The sequence below is a fragment of the Bos javanicus genome, chromosome X (assembly GCF_032452875.1).
Source record: "Bos javanicus breed banteng chromosome X, ARS-OSU_banteng_1.0, whole genome shotgun sequence".
Taxonomy (NCBI): Eukaryota; Metazoa; Chordata; class Mammalia; order Artiodactyla; family Bovidae; genus Bos; species Bos javanicus.
The window spans coordinates 78835138-78855726 of NC_083897.1; the positions used below are offsets into that span (position 1 = coordinate 78835138).

The following is a 20589-nucleotide window of genomic DNA, read 5'->3' on the forward strand; positions in this document are numbered from 1 at the left end:
TACTAATATATGTGCTAAGCTGCTACTTATAACTAGACTTATAACTAGCCTTCTATTAATGTCCAAACTTTTTAACTGGAACTGGAATGGAAAAACATTAGAATGACCAAGTTACTCAATTACCTAACTAAGCTACAACCAGCATACCACTTAAGTAAATAATTTCATGTTTTTAAAACTTAAACCAAGCGTGCTATTTTTCCCCCAAAATTAAATCTATTATCCCACAGTTTGTTGACTTTAAAATAATAATTTTGAAAAAGCTACTAAAAATATACTAGCAAAACTGGAGAAGGCAATGGCACCCCACTCCAGTACCCTTGCCTGGAAAATCCCATGGACGGAGGAGCCTGGTGGGCTGCAGTCCATGGGGTCGCTAAGAGTCGGAGATGACTGAGCGACTTCACTTTCTCTTTTCACTTGCATGCATTGGAGAAGGAAATGGCAACCCACTCCAGTGTTCTTGCCTGGAGAATCCCAGGGACAGGGAGCCTGGTGGGCTGCTGTCTCTGGGGTTGCACAGAGTCGGACACGACTGAAGCGACTTAGCAGCAGCAGCAGCAGCAAAACTGTATAAGGGCATGAGTGTGTATTAGGGGGAGGGAAGAGACAGAGTAGTTATATGCATACCTATATAATTATTTCAATATTCCTTTGATTTTACAAATTTATTTTTTATAGATGTCTCATTATTACAAATACAGCTGACTCTTGAACAATGTGCAGGCTAGGGCACCAAACCCTCATGCAGTCAAATACCTGCATATAAGTTTTGACTCCCTAAAAGCTTTACTACTAGCCAACTGTTGACCAGAAATGGTACTGATAACATAAACAGTCAATTAACATATATTTGTATGCCATATATATACTATATTATTACCATAATGTAAGCTAGAGAAAAAAAATCTTATTATGAAAATCATAAGGAAAATGCATTTACAGTACTGTATTAATTGATATCATAAGTTAACAATATCTGTTTACAAGATGAATTCTGTCAGTACCCACATCAATATTGTCTTATATGATACAAAACACTACAGATGTAATACATATTGTTAACATTAGACATCAAAAATTAAATAATGTAAAAAAATAAAATTCATATTTACAAGTATAACGATACATTGATAACAGAAGCAACAATATGAGTGCTTTATGTTAGCCTAGTGTTATCGATATGACTATATACTAATGAATGAAATGTTATAAAAATTTTATAGCATACAATATTACAGTCATACTAATAATACAGTATTAGAAAATTATTACACTCTTAAAAAGATACTATCTGTGATGATAAGCTGATACAGTTTCTTCAATTATAAGAGAGATATAAGTATACTGTTGCTGCTAAGTTACTTCAGTCGTGTCTGACTCTGTGCAACCCCATAGACGGCAGCCCACCAGGTTCCCCCGTCCCTGGGATTCTCCAGGCAAGAACACTGGAGTGCGTTGCCATTTCCTTCTCCAATGCATGGAAGTGAAAAGTGAAAGAGAAGTCGCTCAGTCATGTCCAACCCTCAGGGACCCCATGGACTGCACCCTTCCAGGCTCCTCCGTCCATGGGATTTTCTAGGCAAGAGTACTGGAGTGGGGTGCCATTGCCTTCTCCGAAGTATACTGTAATACAATGTATTTCTTTGGAAGTAAAGTTATAAAACTAAGGAAACTAACCAATTATTAATTTTATATTAAGTGTCATTCACATTATGCCTATGTAAGGATAGGTTATCCAGGTCAATACAAATCTTGTATAGGATGTTCTATATAATGAATACTTATGGGATGATGACAAAAAAGGTTTCATATAGTTTTTGCTGTAAGTTTATTAGATATTCATTTGAAGACTCTAATAGACACACAACAGTTAAGTTTCTATAGAGAATTATGATTACTTACTATCACTGTGGAGATAGATCATCATAAACTCTTCATCCTCGTCATTTATATGTAGAGTAGACTGAGGAGGAAAAGGAGGAGCTGTTCCTGCCGTATCAGGAATGGCAAAGGCAGAACATGGAGGAGGCAGAAGGGGAGGCAGGAGAGGTAGGCACTTTACAGGTAACTTTACAGAAATACATCATAATTTGTCTAAATTTTTTACCTTTTCATTTCTATAAAACTGTTTCTATATGGTACAAATCTTTCTTCCACTGTTTTAGTTTCAGCACCTGTATCGTGGAAGGGGCCATGTTATCAGTTCAGTCAGTTCAGTCACTCAGTCGTGTCTGAATCTTTGCGAGACCATGAACCGCAGCACACCAGGCCTCCCTGTCCATCACCAACTCCCAGAGTCCACCCAAACCCATGTCCAACGAGTCGGTGATACCATCCAACCATCTCATCCTCTGTCGTCCCCTTCTCCTCCCGCCCTCAATGTCTCCCAGCATCAGGGTCTTTTCCAATGAGTCAGCTCTTTGCATCAGGTGGCCAAAGTATTGGAGTTTCAGCTTCAACATCAGTCCTTCCAATGAACACCCAGGATTGATCTTCTTTAGGATGGACTGGTTGGATCTCCTTGCAATCCAAGGGACTCTCAAGTGTCTTCTCCAACACCACAGTTCAAAAGCATTAATTCTTCGGCACTCAGCTTTCTTCACAGTCTAACTCTCACATCCATACATGACCACTGGAAAAACTATAGCCTTGACTAGACGGACCCTTGTTGGCAAAGTAATGTCTCTGCTTTTTAATATGCTGTCTAGGTTGGTCATAACTTTCCTTCCAAGGAATAAGCGTCTTTTAATTTCATGGTTGCAATCACCATCTGCAGTGATTCTGGAGCCCAGAAAAATACAGTCATCCACTGTTTCCACTGTCTCCCCATCTATTTGCCATGAAGTGATGGAACCATATGCCATGATCTTAGTTTTCTGAATGCTGAGCTTTAAGCCAACTTTTTCACTCTCCTCTTTCACTTTCATCAAGAGGCTCTTTAGTTCTTCTTCACTTTCTGCCATAAGGGTGGTGTCATCTGCATATCTGAGGTTATTGATATTTCTTCCAGCAATCTTGATTCCAGCTTGTGCTTCCTCCAGCCCAGCGTTTCTCATCATGTACTCTGCATATAAGTTAAATAAGCAGGGTGACAATATACAGCCATGATGTACTCCTTTTCCTATTTGGAACCAGTCTGTTGTTCCATGTCCAGTTCTAGTTGCTTCCTAACCTGCATACAGATTTCTCAGGAGGCAGGTCAGGTGGTCTGGTATTCCCATCTCTTGAAGAATTTTCCACTGTTTCTTGTGATCCACGCAGTCAAAGGCTTTGGCATAGTCAATAAAGCAGAAATAGATCTTTTTCTGGAACTCTCTTGCTTTTTCGAGAATCCAGCAGATGTTGGCAATTTGGTCTCTGGTTCCTCTGCTTTTTCTAAGTCCAACTTGAACATCTGGAATTTCACCATTCACGTATTGCTGAAGCCTGGCTTGGAGAATTTTAAGCATTACTTTACTAGCATGTGAGATGAGTGCATGTTATAAAAGAAGTCAAAAGTAATCACATAATGGGACACTCTGCTAGATTGTCCAATGTCAATTTGTTTTCTGGCACTGCTACTAAGTCTTCTTCCTGTCGTCTGGTACTGGTTCAGAAAAACTCATCTCCATCAAGTTGTTCTCTGTAATTCTCTGGTGTGGTGTCTTGAGTTTCTTCAGGATCCACCTCTTTAAACACTCACCCCTTTCCATTATTTATTTATTTTTGTCATATCCACAATCCATTTCATGATTTATTTGACTGGCTCTGTAATAAATCCTGTGAAGTCATGTACAATATCTGCACACAGTTTTCTCCATCAGAAACTTACTGGTTGGGGCTTAATGGCTTTTTCTATAACAATGATGACATCTCCAATGGTGTAATTCTTCTAGACTTTCATGACACTCTATTGTGGATCTTTTCCATAGCACTGGCAAACTTTTCCATATAGTACTGTGTGTGCAATGAGCTTTACAGGTTCTTATGACTCTCTGACAGGCTGAATTAGAGACATTGTGTTTGGGGCATAAATCACTTTGATGCCTTCAATATTGAACTCTTGGGGTTCTGGACCACCAGGGGCATTGTCCAATATCAGAAGAACCCTAGAAGGCAGTCCCTTACTGGCAAAGTATTTCTTGACTTCAGGGACAAAGTATTAATGGAACCAATCCACAAAAAAGGGTTTTCATCCAGGCCTTCTTCCTGTACAACCAAAAGAACGGCAGATGGTATTTATCCTCTCCTGTCAAGGCTGAGGAGTTAGCAGCTCTACAGGTGAAGGCAGTCCTGTTCATAAACTCAAATCCATTTGCACAAAACAGAAGAGTTATCCTATCCTTTTCTTCCTTCAATCCTGATGTTTGCTTCTATTCATTACTAATAAAAGTCCCTTGTGGTATTTTCCCCTCAGGATAGGGCACTTCTGTCTATATTTTAAAAACCTGCTCAAGAAGTTATCCTTTCTCCTCAGTGATTTTCTTAATGGTATCTGGGGACTTGTCTGCAGTCTTCTCAATGGTAGAAGTTGCTTCTCTTGTTATCTTGACATTTTTAAAGGTTAACCTTTTTCTAAAATGATCAAACCATACTTTGTGGGCCTTCAACCTTTCCTTCACTTTGCCATATACTGACATTGCTTTATTCTGAATATAGAGTCTATAGGTGGTGACTTACTTATACCCTGTACCTACACAGAAACTGCATTTTCAATATGAGATTAAAAGAAAAAAAAAAAAAAAACGTTATTTCACAAAAAGTGCAAGGTTTCTAGGTTTGTTGTTAGCCACAGCAATGACTTTCCAAATTTCCTTTTTTTTTTTTTCCCAATGGATTTTTATACTGGATTTATCTTGAAATGGCAGGTATACGTAATGTCATTCTTGTAATATCACAACTTTTCCCTGCTTCTTGGGAGCACTTCCAGCATCATTAGTGGCCTTTCAAATCAGTACCATGATGTTACAGTAATACAAGGTTTACAGTATTGCACTAATATGAAAAATACACAAAAACAAGGAAAAATCACTTTTTACTATGATACATAATTTGCTTGAGACAAACTGCTCACACAAACATGATTAACATCACGCAGTGTTTCAAACAGATCCTCCCAACACTTTTCTCACTGCCATAGCAACAGGTGTGTTGCGTGCTCAGCTGCTGAGTCGTGTCTGCCTCTTTGCAACCCTATGGACTATAGGCCATCAGACTCCTCTGTCCATGGGTTCTCCAGACAAGAATATTAGAGTGGCTTGCCACATCCTTTTCCAGTAGATCTTCCCAACCTAGGGATTGAACCCAAGTCTATGCTGTCTCCTGCACTGGCAGATGGTTGGTTTTTTTTTGTTTTTTTGTTTTTTTTTAAAGCCACCTGAGAAGTCTGCAACAGGAGGTGGCTGCAAAACAGAAGTGATGGTACACGACTCAGGAGGATTATATCACAAGATATAGCACGTTTCTTCCTTGATCTCTCTCTTGGATTATTCACTCTGAAAAAATCTAACTGCTGCACTGATGCCCACATAGAAGGAATGAAGTATTCCTACCAAAAGCAATGTAACTCAGCAATTAAAAGTGAATCCTACAACCCAGTCAAACCTTCAGATGATTCCAATCTCATCAGACTTCCTGGCTCCAATATTCTCAGAACTGCTGTGGCAGAACTATTATCTAAACTACACGCAAAGTTCTCACACCTACAAACTGCAAGGAAATTAATGTTTGTTGTTTTAAGCCATCATATTTTGGGGCAATGTTTTCTTTTTCTTTTTGGTCGCTCCAGACGCTTTGCAGGATTTTAGTACCCTGACCCCTGACTGAACCCAGACCCCTGGCAATGAAAGTGTGGAGTCCTAATCGCTGGCCACTGGGGCAATTTTTTATACAACAGTAGATATCTAATAAACATACTTGTATTGAAAACAAAAGTATTAAAATTTTAAAAGCAATTCTGAAAAATACACTAGATGATAATCCTTTCCAATGGTAACCAAAAAAAGATATTTGTAGAACTGGTCAAAGAGTATTCAGAAGGATTCAAGATATAGCCAGCTTCTCTGTTAAAACTCTGAAATGACCTCTACAGAAAAGGAGACATTTATAAGCTGAGTGTCAATTTCTAGCATGAAACTCTGAGCTGGAGGGGGTTTCTGAGCTTGAGGAAAAATATGTGACCACAAGGTGGCAGTAACATACAGTGAGCTGTATTTGCATGCTACTTTAATAGACTTGTATGAACGATGGGGTATGTGGAAGTTATTCAGAGCATGAGACCTTCCAGAGGCCCATCAATCAGAAGGATAAGAGGGCAAAAGAACTCCTAGAAAAAAAGGGGAACAGGAGAAGAGACTTATTGTCGAGAAGGTATCACTCAACAGCAAGATGAGGCATCTGGTTCAGAGAGCTCTGAAGGGCATTAGTGGCCCAGGGTTTACCTTATTTGTGGCCAACAGATTTGTAAGTGCAGTTTTTCAAAGGATACAAATCAGGCAAGCCATAAAAGGCTAAAAAATACGCTAATAAGGGCACACTTAAAGCAACTGTGTAAAATGTATTATTCGTAACATGTGTTAATAACTGAGTTAAACACTGGTGGGCTTTCATGCTAGATATTCTGGCCTGCTGTGAAGGAAAAAATGTAGGGCCAATGTACTGGGACTAACTTCGGCTTATTTATATAACAGCATACCCTACCACTTCGTATGTAGACAATCTTGGTAAGTTGTTTAATAAAAAATGTCATTCAATACAAAATAACCTTTTTCCATTTTAGGTCACAGGGATTCTTCCTTGGGTTCTCTATAGGTTAAATAAATTAAGGATTAAACTCTGACCTTGGAAAAATACTTGAAAGATAGGTTATTTACAGACAACCAACCAAGTTTCACTTTAAATCTTGTATTTGTTTTCTATTCCTGACAAAAATTACCATGAACGTAAAAGCTTTAAATAACACACACGTCTTTGATCATGTTATCTGTGTGCCGAAGATCTGGAACACCTTAGCTGCCTCCACTTAAGAGTAATCAACTAGACTGTAATCAACGTGTTGGCTAGGCTGTATTCTCATATAAAGGAATAGTTAGGAAAGAATATACTTCCAAGTTCATTCAGGTTGTTGACAGAATTCACGTTCTTGTGGCTATATAACCAAAGTTGCAGAACATTTTGCTGGCTGCCAGCAGGAGACTGGTGCAGACAGTACCTGTTTCCCATGTGTCTCCCCAACATACTTGCTTACATTTTCAAAAACAGTAATGAGATTCTTCCTGCAGTCTGATAAGACATCTTTATATAACATGATATAATCATAGAAGTGATTTTGGATCATATAATATAACCTAATCAAGCCAATGACATTCCATTACCTTTGCCATTGTTTACAATTTGCTATTGGTTAGAAGTCAAGGTACTGTGTGCATACAAGGGGAGTGGAGTAAACAAAGACATGAACACTAGTAGACAAGAAATCATTAGGGGTTACCTTATGGTTTGTCTGCTACAACTTATTTTTTTTTTTAATTGAATAAGAGGGGCTGTTACTTACACATGATATATCCCAGGGCTTCCCTGGTGGTTCAGACGGTAAAGAATCCACCCGCAATGCGGGAGACCTAGCTTTGATGCCTGGGTTGGAAAGATCCCCTGGAGAAGGGCATGGCAACCCACTCCAGTATTCTTGCCGGGAGAATCCCCATGGACAGAGAAGCCTGGTTTAAGATACCCAACTACCATCAATTTTATATACATATATACATGTGTGTATATATATATATATATATATATATACACACATACATACGTGCACACACACATATAAACTTGTGCCTCTTTTGTTATATGGGCTTCCCAGGTGGCCAAGTGGTAAAGACATCTGCCATTGTAAGAGATATAAGATATAAGCCCATAAGAGATGGGCTCAATCCCTGGGTCGCAAAGATCCCCTGGAGTAGAAAATGGCAACCCACTCCAATATTCTTGCCTGGGAAATCCCATGTACAGAGGAGCCTGGCAGGCCACAGTTCATGGGGTTGCAACGAGTCAGACACAACTGAGCGGTTGAGTACATACATAGACAATTGTTACATATGACATGTATTCCTGGGAGAGGCTGGTGTCAGTTCAAGCCCTTGTAAGCGACTGAACCATACAAAATGGATACTGAGGAAGCAAAATTACACAGTAGTTTAAATTTTTCAACAACATATAAAACTAATCCTCACAGTAGTCAACTTCATAATACTATATCTCGTTCTTTCTACATTTTAAAAAATATGCCAATAAAAGGAATATGGAGAAAAATGAAAGTTTGGGGGAACCAAATAAGAAAATGCATAACAGAATATCATTTATAAAATGTTTGAAAATATAGGATTATGTCATTATGTCATCATAGTGAGTTCAATTAAATATGTTTTATATCTATACGATACCTTGCACTGAATCATTTTTAAAAATTAAGATCTCACAGTTATTAATTTGACTAATGGAAAACTGATGTTCAGAGGAGCCTCAAGTTGAAGAATAAGTTCTGCAAAAAGGTTATTTGTAATGTATTTTTTGGTCATTTATTTCAACAGTCAATCATACAAAAATAACTGAAATTATTTAGTAGGTAGACAGTGTACTAACTGCTTGGATCAAGTTTGGAATACTGTTAATTCTACAGATAAAAATTGGCATCCTTACTATTGGCGAGTCTTCAAATCCATAAAGTATGTTTCTCAATTAATTGACTGTTTTTTAGATTTCCTTCCCATTTACGTCACCACAGAACTCCGAGTAGAGTTTTCTGTGCAATACTCTAGGTTCACATTAGTTATCTATTTTACATTTAGTAGTGTATATATGTCAATCCCAATTTCCCAATTCATCCCAGACCACCCCCTCACCATTTCCCACCCTGTAAAACATGTCAGTTTTCTACATCTGTGACTCTTACTTCTGCTACGAAAATAAGTTCATCTGTACCATTTTTCTAGATTTCACATATAAGTGATATTATACAATATTTGTCTTTCTCTTTCTGATTTACTTCACTCTAACTGACAATCTCTAGGTCTACGCAAATGCCAATACTTCATTCCTTTTTTTACAGCTGAGTAATGTTCCATTGTATATATGTACCACTTCTTCTTTATCTACTCCCCTGCTGATGGACATTTAGGTTGCTTTCATTTCGTGGCTATTGTAAATAGTGTTGTAATAAACACTAGGGTACATGTATCCTTTAGAATTATGGTTTTCTCCAGATATATGCCAAGGAGTGGGATTGCTGGGTCATATGGTAGCTCTATTTTTAGCTTCTTAAGAAACTTCCATACTATTCTACATAGTAGCTATACAAATTTACATTCCCACCAACAGTAGGGAGCTTTTCTCCACAAGCTCCCCAGCATCTATTGTTTATAGATTTTATGACAGCTATTCTGACTAGTGTGAGGTCATATACCTCTCACTATAGTTTTGATTTGTATTTCTCTACTAACTAGTAATGCTGGGTGATTGATTTCCTCCACCAAAATTTACAAGTTGAAAGATTATTTAAAAACAAATTTTAATTGATTCATAAATATGGGTTTGTTCAAATTATATATTCTGAGGGAGGTTATACTAGTTGGTGTCTTAATATCTTTAAATGTCTTTACAAGTTGTAATAATGTCACTTATTTTATTCATGATATTGATAATTTTATCATCTCTTTTTTTCTTTGAGATTATAGAAGGTAGCTTATCAAATTAATTGATTTTAAAAAGGTTTGCTTACCCTCACTAACACCAATGTACACATCATCTACACTGAAAACTAAGCTTTTTTTGTGTTTCTATACGAAACACGAGCCTTAAATGACACATCAGACCTTATAGATTTAACTGTGATATAAATCCTGTGACTTATAGGACATTCCATCCAAAAGCAGAATACACTTTCTTCTCAAGTAAACATGGGACATTCTCCAGGGATTACAACCTGGGCCACAAATCAAGCATCAGTAACTTAAGAAAAGGAAATCATATTAAGTAGCTTTTCGAACCACAATGCTATGAAATTAGAAATCAATTATGGGGAGGGGGACGTAAAAAACACAACCACATGGAGGGTAAACAGTATGTTTCTAAATGACCAATGGCTCACTGAAGAAATAAAAGAGGAAATCAAAAATACCAGAGATGAATGACAACAAAAACATAATGACGCAAAACCTATGGGATGCAGCAAAAGTTCTAAGAGGGAAGTTTATAGCAATATAATTGTACCTCGGCAAACAAGAAAAATCTCAAATAAATAGCTTAACCTTATACCTAAAGCAACAACAACAAAAAAGAACAAACAAAATTGAAATTTAGCAAAAGCAGACAATTTATAGCAGAAATAAATGAAATGGAAATGAAGAAAACAATAGCAAAATCAATGAAAAACAAAAGCTAGTTTTTTGAGAAGATAAAATTGATAAATCTTTAGCCAGACTCATCAAGAAAAAAGGAGACGACTCAAATCAATAAAATAAAAAAGGAAAAGGAGAAGCTACAACTGACACCACAGAAATACAAAGGATCATAAGAGAATACGACAAGAAACTATATGCCAATAAAACAGACAACCTAGAAGAAATGGACAAATTCATAGAAAGGTCAAATTCACAGAAAAGCAGGAATGCCTTTGAAGGAAAGCTGGGCAGCCACTCTGAGTCACACAATGGGTGGAGCTACCACTGTAGCCTCTCTCCCTCTATACACCACAACCAGCAGCTGACCAATAGTGAAAGTGAAAGTCAATCGCAGCTGACTTTTTGACCCCATGGACTGTATAGTCCATGGAATTTTTCTAGGCCAGAATACTGGAGTTGGTAGTCTTTCCCTTCTCCAGGGGATCTTCCCAACCCAGGGATCGAACCCAGGTTCCCTGCATTGCAGGAAGATTCTTTACCAGCTGAGCCACAAGGGAAGCCCAAGAGAAAGATGCTAAAAAAGGTGGCCCTTGAGTGCCTGATGCACTGAGCAATAGACAAGGACCAGCCAGGGAAGCTCTTTGAGCACCAGCTGCCAGAGGCTAGAAAAGAATCCTAACAGAGCCATACCTCCTGCACCTGTGACCACCAACTTCCCTGTGCTTCTGATGCCACTGGGGTCCCTACAATCCAAGCAGCTCTGCAACCTTTACACCCAGAACTCACTGGGTCAACTCAAGTTTTCCACAGCAGCATCCAGAGGAAACTCCTATGAATAGACCATGTGTAGAGGTGGGAATAAAACTATAATTGAGCTCCAGAAGCAGAGAGTCTAAGGTAGAAAATCGAAAACTTTTCCATCAGCTGCACAAGCTGCAGACTAAATCCACACAATCAATTGTGTAGACTCTGTGTCTGAAGAATATATAAAAAGACAATGAGTGTTTCCACAAAAGAAAACATTCTAGCTCTGTCACCTATGGACATTGGAGGCAAGCACACATGGGAGTAGGGTCAGATTAGAGTCCGAGCTGTAACCACAGGAACCACAGCAGGTCCAGAGACCAGCCCTCCTCACCACTGAAGGTCTTCCTAAGGAGGCAGAGATGGGCTGTGGCTCACAAAGGGGACAAGGACACTAACAGTTGAAACCCTAGGAAAACATTTATTATTATTTTTTGTTTGGATTCATTGTTATTGATTCTAGATTTCTTTTTCTTTCATTTTTACTCCCTTCATTATTCTTTGTTGTTGTGATTGTTTTTATTATGATTATTTCTACTTAGGCTCTTGGGAATTTTTTTTCTAATCACACTTTAATTTCCTTAATATATTTTTCTGTCTACTTTGGCCTTCTGCTGTTCTATGTATTTGGGGGTGTTCTCTATTTGTTGTAGCTTTTCTTTAATATATATGGATCTTTTTTATATACTTCTACTTAACTTTGCTTTTTCATTTTTTCACCATTTTTGTTTATGTGTTTTGTTTTACTTGCTTTATTCCTCACTTGGCACTTGGCTTTCGTTTCATGTTCTGTTTTGTGTTTCAGTTTTGTTTTAATTGGTTGATATCATGTTTAGTTTCTTTTGTTCTCTGGGTCACTCTCTTGTACTTTTGTCTTCTTTGGTCTTTTTTCTTTGTTTCTATGTATATATCTGTGTGCATTATGTTCCTTTCTTTTTATTTTTGTTTGTCTGATTTTGCTTTTACCATTTGTCTAGGATTCATTTTCTGTTTCTTGTACTGGGTTTATTGTTCATTTGTTTTAATCCCCTTTATTGATATAACAAATGGCTCATGCAGTCTTGGTACCCTGACCATAAGTCAGGCCTGACCGTCTGGAGTTGGAGCGCGCAGTTCAGGATGCTAGTGCCAGAGTAATCCTGACCTCAGAGATTATTCATCATGAGAATTTCCACAAAGGCTTCCATCTGAATAAAAGACCTGGAACCACAAAACTGCCTGCAGCACCCAGGGCTGGACACCTCACACAAACAACAAACAAGACAGCAATATAAAACCAATATTCACCACCTCACAAAGTCCTGCCCATCAGAGGGGGGAAAAAACTCACCTCCACCCACCAGAACTTAGGAACAAGTACCTCCCAACACAAAGCCTACAAAAGCAACTCGATGAACCTAACCCACCAGAAGCAGAGATCAAAAGTAAGAAAAAATATGAACGTATAGTCTGAAGAAAGGAGAATTCAAACACAGTAACTCAGACAAAATGAAAATACACAGAAATATCATGCAGATAAAGGAATAAGGTAAAACCCCACAAGACCAAATAAAGAAAGACGAAATAAACAAACTACCTGAAAAAGAATTCAGAGTAATGATAGTAAAGATGATTCAAAATCACAAAAACAGAATGGAGAAAATGAAAGAATCATTTAACAAGGACCCAGAAGAAATGAGAAATAAGCAAACAGTAATGAACAACTCAATTACTAGAATTAAAAACATTCTAGAAGAAATCAATACCAGAATAACTGAGGCAGAAGAATGGATAAGTAAGCTGGAAGACAGAATGGTGGAAAAAACTGCTTAAGAGCAGAATAAAGAAAACAGAATGAAAAGAATTGAGGATAGTCTCAGATACCTCTGGAACAATATTTAATGCAACAACATTCTAATTATTGGGGTCTCAGAAGAAGAATCAAGAGAGAAAGGGTCTGAGAAAACATTTGAAAAGATTATAGTCAAAAACTTCCCTAAGATGGGAAAAGAAATAGTCAATCAAGTCTAAGAAGCGCTGAGAGACCCTTACAGAATAAACCCAAGGAGAAACACACTGAAATACATATTAATCACACCAACAAAAATTGAACACAAAGAAAACATATTCAAAACTGCAAGGGAAAAGCAACAAGTAACATAAGTAACATACAAGGGAATCCTCATAATGTTGAGAGCAAATCTTTCAGGAGAAACTCTGCAGGCCAGAAGGGAGTGACAGGATATATTTAAAGTACTGAAAAGGAAAACCTACAATCAAGTTTACTCTATCCAGCAAGGATCTAATTCAAAATCAATGAAGAAATGAAAAGCCTTACAGATAAGCAAAATTTAAGAGAACTCAGCACCAACAAAACAGCTTTACAACAAATGCTAAAGGTACCTCTCTAGGCAGAAAACACAAGAGAAAAAAAGACCTACAGACACAACCAAATCCAAAACAATTGAGAAAAATTAACAATTTTGTTAATTAACAATTAACAAAAATTTAATATTTATTAATAAATATTATTTATTAATAAATATTTAAAGTTTTTTACTTAAAATGTAAATAGATTAAATGCTCCATCCAAAAGTCACAGACTGGCTGAATGGATACAAAAACAAGACCTGTATATATGCTGTCTTCAAGAGACACAGACAAAGTGAGGGGATAGAAAAAACATTCAATGCTAATGGAAATCAGAAGAAAGCCAAAGGAGCAATTCTAAAATAAGAGAAAACAGACTGCACAATGAAGAATATTACAAGAGACCAAAAATGACACCACATAATGATGAACAGATCAATTCAAAAAGAAGACATAAAAATTCTGAATACTGATGCAAAGAAGAGCATCTCAAAACATAATACTAAAACTCACAAAAGGGGAAATTAACTGTAACACAATAATAGTAGGGGACTTTAATACCCAACTTACACTAACAGACAGATGATCCACACAGAAAATCAGTAAGAAATTAAGTGGTGTTAGTGGTAAAGAATTGCCTGACATACGAAATTTGCCTGACATATGGATTCGCCATACATACGAACAGACATACAGACCAAGGGAACAGAATAGAGAGCCTTGAAATAAATCCACATACCTATTACCAATTAATCTTTGACAAAGGAGGCAAGAACATAAAATGGGAAAAACTCTCTTCATTAAGTGGTGCTGGGAAAGTTGAACAGCCTCATGTAAATCAATGAAGTCGGAACACACCCTCTCCACACCCAAAAATAAAGTCAAAAGGGCTTAAAGACTTAAACATAAGGCAGGACATTATAAAAGTCCTCAAAGACACCATAGGCAAAACATTGTCAGACATAAATCATACCAATGTTTGCTTAGGAGAATCTCCCAAGAAAAACAAACAAACAAAAAAAGGAACCTAATCAAACTTACTAGGAAAAAAAAAAAGGGAACTTAATCAAACTTACTAGGAAAGACTAGAGATTTCTTCAAGAAAATTAGAGATACCAAGGGAACATTTCATGCAAATATGGGCACAATAAAGAACAGAAATGGCATGGACCTAACAGAAGCAGAAGATATTAAGAAGAGGTGGCAAGAATGCCCAGAAGAACTATACAAAAAGATCTTCATGACCCAGATAACCACGATGGTGCGATCACTCACCTAGAACCAGACATCGTGGAATGTGATGTTAAGTGGGCCTTAGGAAGCATCACTATCAACATAGCTAGTGGAGGTGATGGAATTCCAGTTGAACTATTTCAAATCCTGAAAGATGATGCTGTGAAAGTGCTACACTCAATATGTCAGCAAATTTGGAAAACTCCAGTGGCCACAGGACTGGAAAAGCTCAGTTTTCATTCCAATCCCAAAGAAAGACAATGCCAAAGAATGCTCAAACTACCACACAATTGCATTCATCTCACATGCTAGCAAAGTAATGCTCAAAATTCTCCAAGCCAGGCTTCAACATTATGTGAACCATGAACTTCCAGACGTTCAAGTTGGACTTAGAAAAAGCAGAGGAACCAGATATCAAATTGCCAACATTTGTTGGATCATAAAAAAGCAAGAGTGTTCCACAAAAACATCTATTTCTGCTTTATTGACTATGCCAAAGCCTTTGACTGTGTGGATCACAAGAAACAGTGGAAAATTCTTCAAGAGATGGGAATACCAGACCACCTAACCTGCCTCCTGAGAAATATGTATGCAGGTCAAGAAGCAACAGTAAGAACCAGACATGGAACAAAAGACTGGTTCCAAATCAGGAAAGGAGTATGTCAAGGCTGTGTATTGTCACCCTGATTATTTAACTTATATGCAGAGTACATCATGAAAAACGCTGGGCTCAATGAAGCACAAGCTGGAATCAAGATTGCCAGGAGAAATATCAATAACCTCAGATATGCAGATGATACCACCCTTATGGCAGAAACTGAAGAAAATAAAGAGACTCTTGATGAAAGTGAAAGAGGAGAGTGAAAAAGTTGGCTTAAAACTCGATTCAGAAAACTAAGATCATACATCCAGTCCCTTCACTTCTTGGCAAATAGATGGGGAAACAGTGGAAACAGTGTCAGACTTTATTTTGGGAGGGCTCAAAAATCACTGCAGATGGTGACTGCAGCCATGAAATTAAAAGACGCTTTCTCCTTGGAAGAAAAGTTATGACCAACCTAGACAGCATATTGAAAAGCAGAGACATTACTTTGCCAACAAAGGTCCGTCTAGTCAAAGCTATGGTTTTTCCAGTAGTCATGTATGGATGTGAGAGTTGGACTATAAAGAAAGCTGAGTGCCGAAGAATTGATGCTTTTGAACTGTGGTGTTGGAGAAGACTCTTGAGAGTCCCTTGAACTGCAAGGAGATCCAACCAGTCCATCCTAAAGGAAATCAGTCCTGAATATTTATTGGAAGGACTGATGATGAAGCTGAAACTCCAATACTTTGGGCACCTGATGCGAAGAACTGACTCAATGGAAAAGCCCCTGATGCTGGGAAAGATTGAAGGCAGGAGGAGAAGGGGACGACAGAGGATGAGATGGCTGGATGGCATCACTGACTCAATGGACATGAGTTTGAGTGAGCTCCAGGAGTTGGTGATAGACAGGGAGGCCTGGCGTGCTGCAGTCCATGGGGTCACAAAGAGTTGGACACGACTGAGTGACTGAACTGAACTGAATCAAACTTACAAGCTATTGCACAGCAAAGGAATCCATTAAAAAAAGAAGAAGAAGAAGAAGAAGAAGAAGAAAAACCACAGGGAAGAAAAATAAATGGAGGAATTCCCTAGTGGTCCAATGGTTAGGCCTCTGTACTTTCACTGCTCAGGGTATGAGGTCAATCCCAGGTCAGGAAACTAAGATCACACAAGCTGCATGGCTGCAGTCACAGAGAAAATGAAAATGGTTCCTAATCAAACTTACAAGCTTTTGCACACTCAAACAAAACATAAAACAAAAAAGACAATCTACAGAATGGGGAAAATACTTGCAAGAGACGCGAATGACTAGGGCTTCATTTTCGAAATATAGAAACAGCAAACACAACTCAACAACAACGAAAACAGACAACCCAATCCAAAAACAGGGAGAAGACCTAAATAAATAAGCCGCCAAAGAAGACATAGAGATGGCAAATAGGCACATGAAAAAGTGCTTATCATCACTATGTATTAGAGAAATGCAAATCAAAACTACAATGAGGTACCACCTCACACTGGTAAGAATGGCCACCATTAAAAAGTCTACTTGCCTGTGCTATACAGTAGGTCTTTGTTGGTTACCCATTTTAAGTACAGCAGTGTGTACATATCCATTCCAAATTCCCAAACTATCCATTCCCCCTGTTACGTGACAGCCTTGATGGAAGAGGAGTTTGGGGAAGGGTGGATACATACATATCTATGGCTGAGTCCCTTTGGCTGTTCACCTGAAACTATCACAACACTGTTTATCAGCTAAATCCCAATATAAAACAAAAAGATTAACAACAACAACAACAAAAAAACAAATAACAAGGACATAGGAACTTACCTGGTAGCCCAGTGGTTAAGATTTCACATTTTGATTGCAGGGATCATGGGGTTCGATCTCTGGTTGGAGAACAAAACTCCACAGGCTGTGTAGAGCAGCCAAAACAAAACAAAAAACACCTAAAAGGGAAAAAAAAATAAGTCTACAAATTACAACTGCTGCAGAGTGTATGGAGAAAATGGAAACCTCCTATACTGTTGGTGGGAATGTAAGGTGCACTCACTGTGCAATATAGTATGGAGATTCTTCAAAAAAGTAAAAGTAGAAATACCATATGACCCAGCAGTACCACTCTTGGGCATATATCCAGAGAAAATTATAATTAAAAAGATACATGCATAAATGTTCATGGCAGCACTAGTCACAATAGCAAAGACATGTAAACAACCTAAAGGTACACTGACAGATAAAAGGATAAAGATGGTATGGTACACATACACAATGGAATAAAACTCAGCCATGAAAAACAATGAAATACTGCCATTCACAGCAACATGGATGCAACTACAGACTATCAGACTAAGTGAGTAAGTCCAACAAAGACAAACACCATATGATATCTATATGTGGAATCTAAAATAGGACACAGATTAATCTATCTATGAAACAAAAACAAATTCATGGACACAGAAAATAGAATGGTTGCCAAGGGTGAGGGTTTAGGGGAGGCACAGAGTGGAAGGTTAGGGTTAACAGATGAAGACTATTATATACAGAATAAAAAAACAAAAAGGTCCTACTGTATAGCAAGGAGAACTATATTCAACCATAATGGAAAAAAATATTTTTAAAAAGGCATGTATATATAACTGAATCATTTTGCTGTACAGCATTGTAAATCAACTATACTTCAATATAAAATTTTTTAAAAATAAAACACTAGAAAAAAAGAAAACTAGCCAAGCTTAAAAAATGCTTTGAAAAATGGATATAAATTTTATTTGATTCACCCATTAAGAATGTATGAGAGTTTCAGTTTTTTCACATCTACCTCAGGATTTCATATGGTCAATGTTATGTATTTTATCTCTTCTATCAAGTAAATGATGGTATCCCATCCTGCTATTAATTTGCATTTCTCTAATTGTTAGCAATTTTCAATACCTTTCCATGTCCTTGGTGATACATCAGTAAAATGTTCCTATGTGCATTTTGCCCAATTTCTAATTATATGGTTTGCATTTCCATGGTTGAGTATTGAATATATAAATAGGAACATGCCCAGTGACACATTAGTGGTTCGTGGATATTTGCTCTTAGAATACAAATTATCTTTCCATTTTCTTCATATGGACTTAGGCAGAGCAAAACTATACAATTTTAGAGTCATCCAATTTATCAATTCATTTTGTTAAATGAATATTTTTTTGTCTGTCATCATAAGAACAATTTGCCAAGTGCTAAGTCAAACAAATTTTGTCCTATAGTTAAGCCTAAATGTTTTATACATTTGGGCATTTTACATTTAAATCCATGATCCATTTTAAGTTAATCTGGGCAAATGTGAGGTTTAGGTCAAAGTTCGCTTTTAAAATTTATGCCTGTTTAATTGATCCAGAAACTAATATAAAAAAGACTGATTCATGCAATTATCCTTCAATTAAAAAATAAATAAAATTTTTTAAAAAACTGTCTTTCATCCAGTAAATTGATTTTAGACATTAGTCAAAAACAGGCTGAGTATATTTCTGAAAATCAATTTCTGGGTTCTTTTTTTTTTCTTTCATTGATATACGTCTTTTTTCCTCCAGCAAAACCATGCAGACTTGATAAATGATAACAGTTTAATGATGTAAAATCAGGTAGAGAACTGTTGCTGGGAATGAAATTGGTATTGCCCCCATGGAAAACTATATGGAGGTTTCTTATGATCCAGCAATCCACATCTGGGCACACAGTCAAAAAAAACATAAACTATAATTCGAAAAGATACATGCACACCAATGTTCATAATGGCACTATTTAAAATAGATAAGACATGGAACCAAACTAAATGTCCACCAATACATGAATGGATAAAGAATATGTGGCATATATATATATATATATGTATATATGTATATACACACACATATATATACACACATATATATATACACACATATATATATGGAATATTAGTGAACCACAAAAAATGAAATAATGCCATTTGCAACAACATTTACTAAGTGAGGTCAGACAAAGAAAGATAAATATCATATGATATCACTTACATGTGGAATCTTTTTTAAAGATGATACAAATTACCTTATTTGCAAAACAGTAATAGACTCAGAAAACTACATTATGGAAATAAACACAAAATTATAAAGCAGTTTTCCTCCAATTAAAAAAAAGAGAAAAATAAGTTATGGTTCCAAAAGGGAAAGGAGGAAAGGATTAATTGTAAATCTGGGATTAACAAAAACAAACTACTATATATAAAATTATCAACAGTCTACTACTGTATAGCACAGGGAACTATATTCAATATCTTGTAATAACCAATAAAGGAAAACAATTTTAAAAAAAACCATAAATACACACATAATTAAATCACTTTGCTGTAAACCACAATCACTGTAAACAACTATACTTCAATAAAATAAACTTTAAAAATCAGGTAGAGAGATAATGCTCACTGTATAATTCTTTCAGTAAATTGTTTATTCTACTTGCATTGTTTCTCCTATTGACGGACGTCTTAAATACTTCCAAATTTGGTCATTAATGAATTAAGCTGCTAAAAGTAGACATGAGAAAGTGTTTGTGGGGACATAATTTTACAACTCCTATGGGTAAATACTGGAGAAGGCAATGGCACCCCACTCCAGTACTCTTGCCTGCAAAATCCCATGGACGGAGGAGCCTGGAGGGCTGCAGTCCATGGGGTCACTGAGGGTTGGACACGACTGAGCGACTTCACTTTCACGTTTCACTTTCATGCACTGGAGAAGAAAATGGCAACCCACTCCACTGTTCTTGCCTGGAGAATCCCAGGGACGGGGGAGCCTGGTGGGCTGCCGTCTATGGGGTCGCACAGAGTCAGACACGACTGAAGTGACTTAGCAGCAGTAGCAGTATGGGTAAATACCAGTAACCACAACTGGAGAATTGTGTGGTAACGGTATGCTTACTTTTGTAAGAAATGACTGAACCATCTTCAAAAGTGGCTTTACTACTGTGCATTCCCACCAGCATTGTACAATTCCTGTTACTCCAGGCCCTCACCAGAATGTAGTTTTTAAGTGTTCTGATTTTCATCATTCTAATACATGTACAATGGCTTTTTATGTTTATTTGCATTTTCCTGATAACATATTTCCCACCTGTACACTTTCTTTGGTGAGATGAATGTTAGTTCTTCTGTTTACTATTTAATCAGATTGCATTCTTACTATTGAGCTTTTATTAGAGTTTTTGTGCAACCT

General features: G+C 37.1%; 1 pseudogene; it reads right to left on the reverse strand.

The window, feature by feature from the left end:
• Window positions 1–20589, reverse strand: part of LOC133243152 (NADH dehydrogenase [ubiquinone] flavoprotein 2, mitochondrial-like) — a 193797-nt pseudogene that overhangs the window by 83231 nt on the left and 89977 nt on the right.